The following is a 5,000-nucleotide window of genomic DNA, read 5'->3' as shown; positions in this document are numbered from 1 at the left end:
GGACAGACCGGCTGGACTTAGGATTAACATACGCGGCGGTCCTGACCCGCAGCAGCGTGGTGGGCTCACAGGCTGCCTTGCCCTCACCCTGTGTGAGTGTGCAGGCGTCTGCGACGCCCAGGACGGCGGTGGTTGCTACCCCCGCGTCGTGTGTACTCTGTGTGCGCACGCCGAGGAGGTCTGGCATCCCCCTGCCGACACGCTCCGCGACGTCAACCGCGTCGCCACGAGTGCCGAGCGCAAGCTCGGGAGGTGAAGGCAGCACGCTGCCGACGCCTGCCGCCGAACGCGTCGCTCCGGCCAGAGGCGCAGTGTCCGACAAAGGCCGCGGCTCGCCGCTGCCCGCGCCGGCCATTGCACCCAGTGGCGTACGCTGGCCACGTCGTGCGGCTACCGCAGGCGCCTCCCGCCCGCCATCTGTCGGGAGCGTGGGTACCGGCCTGGGACTGCCGCCCGCATTCGCTACGCCGCCAACAGGTGGCTCTGCGGTGCGGGTGGGCAGTGGCAGGCAGGCTGCCTCGCTCGCCGCGACCGTTGGTGTTGTCATTCACGGCGCAGCCGCGCCGCCGGTTGACGCACCAAAGGCCGCGCGCCCGGCGGATGCTCCGGATGGTGTGGTGCTTGTACGGTCGCAGACGTACACGCGCCGCGTTTCCTCTGCCCTGCCGGCGGTTACGTCGAGTGACGCCCGTCACTCCGTCTCCGCTCAGGCAGGGAGTGCTATTAACCAAAAAGCTCCTGTTGCAGATCATGAGTGGCACGTAGTCACCCCACGGAGGGACAGACGCCGTGCTGCAGGACGCAAACCACCGCCCCCGGACCGACGGCGCATCATACCGCCCAGTCCGCGTAACAGCGGCCCGGCGCGAGCCAACGCGCCTGGGCGGCCGGCGCGAGCTACACCTCGTGTACCTCGCGCCGGCGGCAGGGCGCGGGCGACCGCTGGGCCATCTGTTGGCGGCGCGGCGAACAACAGCCGCGGTGCGCTGGGCCCGAGCGCCAGGCCGGCGCGAGCTACACCTCGAGACGCCCGGCCGGCGCGGGCTACACCGGCCACCCCTACGACCACTGCGCCATCTGGTAGCGATCGTCGGGCACCCAGTCCGCGTAACAGCGGCCCGGGGCGAGCCGGCGCGTCCGGTCGGCCGGCGCGAGCTACACCCCGTGTTTCTCGCGCCGGCGGCGGGCCGCTGGCGACCGCCGGGCCATCTGTTGGCGGCGCGGCGAACACCAGCCGCGGTGCGCCCGACCCGAGCGCCAGGCCGGCGCAAGCTACACCGGCCCCTGCTGCTACCGCTGCGCCACCTGTCACCAGCGCGGCGATTGAAAGCAGCACTGAGCGGCCCACGCCAGATGGCAGCACGGCACCACCACCGACGCAGACGACGGAGCGGCGCGACGTGAACGGAGGGACTGCAGCTGCGTCTCCGAGAACTGGCAGCAAGAAGAGGAGACGCCGACGCCGTAACACCCGGCCCAGTCCCAACCTCCCGCCGCAAGGCTCCCGTCCTACACCAGACCTGACAGGCCCCCCTGTACCTTCCGAACAGGGCGCAACTGAGGCAGCTCCGCCCCCCCCTCCCCCGGCCGACGCTCGGCTAACGGAGAGGCAGCGGCGCTGGCTGGCGGCCCTGGAGAGCGTCCACAACCAACCGTGGGACGCATTCGTCGCGGTCGTCGAGGACTTCATCTCCGAGATAGCCGAGACGAAGCCACAACGCCAGGCAGCCGGAGGTCGACAGGATGGGCCACCAGCAGCAGCGCACCGCGGCCAGGGCCGCGCCGACGCTGCTGCCAATCCCCCTCCCCCTGCCCCTACACGCGGCCGCGGTGGGCGGCGCGGTGGACGTGGCGCACGGCGCGCGGCGGCCGCCGAGCGTCGGTACGACGCGAATGCAGCGTCTGAGATTCAGAAGCTGTATCGCGCGGACCGGCGCAAGGCGATGCAGCGCGTCCTTGGCGAGACGTCACCGTACTGCCAAATCGATGGCAACGTGCTCACGGAGCACTTTAAGGTAATATACTCTAAATCCGACTTTTCCGTTACAGATGCACCAGCTGCTGTCCCGGACTTTGCCGCCACCACGCCTCCTGATGTCAGCGAGGAGGTCCTGCTGCCGATCACACCTTCAGAGGTGCAACAGCGGCTCCAGAAGGCGAGCAATACTGCTCCTGGGGCAGACGGAGTCACCTACTCGGACTTGCGACGTGAGGATCCTGGCTGCCACGTGCTAGCTAAGATCTTCTCGCGCTGCTGGAATGAGCGGAAGACTCCGGTGCAGTGGAAAATATCCACTACCGTCCTCATCCACAAGAAAGGGGACGTCTCGGACGTGACAAACTGGCGGCCTTTAGCATTGAGCTCCACCATCTCTAAGCTCTTTGCTGCAATCGTTGCGGACCGCACTTCTCTCTGGGCGGAGCGGTTGAACCTGCTCTCCCCAGAACAGAAGGGCTTCCGCACGTTTGAAGGCTGCTACGAGCACAACTTCATTGTGCAGACGGCAATTGATGATGCAAGGCGCAGGGGAGGCCAAGCATGCTTTGCTTGGCTTGATCTAGCGAATGCTTTCGGTTCAGTGCCTCACGCTCACCTCCTTGGAGTACTGAGCAGGATGGGACTACCAGAGCAATTGCATCAGCTAATTGCCGATATGTACGATGGTTGCTCCACCCGCGTCCGTACATCTGACGGACTAACGGAGGAGATAGAGATCCAGGCGGGGGTCAAGCAGGGCTGTCCACTGTCGCCCATCGTCTTTAACCTCGCGCTCGAGCCGGTACTTCGCGCCGCAACCTCGCTCAGAAATGAGTGTGGTATTCCGCTTAGCGGCGTCAGTGTGAGTGCACTGGCGTATGCGGACGATATCGTGCTTCTGGCGCGGGATTCAGAGGCGATGCAGACGCTCCTCAATGTTGTGGGTGAGGCGGCGACGTGGGCCGGGCTTACCTTCAAGCCGTCGAAGTGTGCCACGCTTCACATCCGCCGTCGGCAGACACTAGGCTCGGTATTCGCCCTGCAAGGGGGAGAACCAGCCGTGCTCGGTGCGGGTGACGCCTACCTCCATCTTGGCGTCCCCACCGGGTACAAAGTCACGCAGACGCCAACGGATGCGATCGCGGCAATTCGACGCGACTTGCAGCACCTGGACGCTTCCCTGCTGGCTCCCTGGCAGAAGATTGACGCTGTGCGTGTCTTCCTCCTCCCTAGGCTTGACTTTGTCATGCGGGGCGGAGCGGTACGCAAGGGGCCGCTATCTGCACTCGACAAGGCAGTGAAAGCGGCTGTCAAATCTTGGCTGTTCCTCCCACAGCGTGCGTCCACTGAACAGCTCTACCTCGCGCTGGGAGAGGGAGGATGCGGCCTGACGCCGCTCGCGGACGCTGCGGACATCTCGACGATCGTCCACGGCTTCCGCATGCTGCACTGCGACGACGCCACCGTCCGAGACATCGCCTGGGCCACACTATCTACGGCCGCGCGCCGCCGACTGGGGAGGGAGCCGAGTCGTTCCGACTTGGCCACCTACCTTAGCGGCAGCACTGAGGGTGACCTCGCACGCGACGGTGGTGACATCCAGTCACTGTGGACGCGCGTCAGGAACGCCACAAGGCGCCTAGCGCCGCGTGGCGTCACCTGGCGCTGGAGTGAACTGCTTTCCGAGTTGCAGGTGGAGGTCGGCGGCCGGGACGCCATCGCTGACGACGCGGAACACGGCGGCATCGGAGGGGTGACGCAGCCGGCCACGGAGGGGACGGCGCCTGCGACTACACGACACCTCGATGATGGCGGCGATGGACCGCAACACGATGATGACAGCGTGGGACGCAACGTCAACACGGGCGTCGAGCATGTCCGGGTGGGAGGGGGCGCCAAACGTCTCCTCTCGCGGACGCTCCGCGAGTGTCTGAGGCAGCGCCTGCGCAACCTCCTACTCAGGAAACCTGACCAGGGGAAGGTGTTCGAGTGTACCAGGGAGTCCACAGCGTCCAACCACTTCATAGCGGGAGGCAAATACACCCGCTTCGCAGACTGGCGCTTTATCCATCGCGCCAGGCTCGGAGTCGTGCCTCTGAACGGTTGTCGCCGCTTTGATGGGCGGGCAAACAACAACAAAGCCTGCCGACGCTGTGGCCACAACAACGAGACGCTCCCACACGTGATCAACGCGTGTATGGTGCACTCAGCAGCCCTGCAGTATCGCCACAACGCGGTCCTCAACCGCCTCGCGACAGCAGTCGCTGGGCGGCCAAGAAGAGGAAACACTGCTGTTCCTGACATCAGGATCAACCAAACCGTCATAGGGGACAGCAGTGGGCTGCGTCCGGACCTCGTAATAACTGACGAGGCCGCGAAGACTGTGACCATCGTCGATGTGACGATCCCCTTCGAGAATAGGCGGATCGCGCTCGACAACGCTCGGCAACTGAAGCAGATAAAGTACGCCGACGTTGCGCGCGGATTAGCCGCTCGCGGCTACTCCGTCACTGTCGACGCCCTGGTTGTTGGCAGTCTGGGGGCGTGGGACCGCCAGAACGATGCAGTGCTTCGGCACCTAGGCATCGCTAGCCGCTACTGCCAACTGATGCGGCGGCTGATGGTGTCTGACACCATCAAGTGGTCCCGCGACATTTACGTGGAACACATTACTGGCCACCGCCAGTATGTGTCCCCCTAGACTGTGGCATGCTCTGACGTCAGGCTGCGAGACCCTCGAGACTGCAGTCGTCGGAGAACTTCGAGGTCGGTGCCTTCGTGACGTCGGCGTCGAGATTCTCCTCCACGACGCGGGACCTGCGGCGCTACACCATCTTCGCGCCGCACTGCAGCAGCGCCGAGTCAGTAGCGGTGCGTGCGGTGCTGCCTGGTGCCCCTCCCTCCGTGGTGTCCGCCGAATATGGCCCCCACCTCGGTTGGCGCGGTGCTAGGCGGCGCCAAACGTGTGCCTACTGCCCGGCAGTCTCCAGCCAGCGTGGGAAGCAACGCCCTCCTGCCACGA

This window comes from Schistocerca piceifrons, unplaced genomic scaffold, assembly GCF_021461385.2.
Source record: "Schistocerca piceifrons isolate TAMUIC-IGC-003096 unplaced genomic scaffold, iqSchPice1.1 HiC_scaffold_786, whole genome shotgun sequence".
Lineage (NCBI taxonomy): Eukaryota > Metazoa > Arthropoda > Insecta > Orthoptera > Acrididae > Schistocerca > Schistocerca piceifrons.
The sequence above is the reverse complement of the archived record's forward strand: the minus strand, read 5'-3'. Positions refer to the sequence as shown.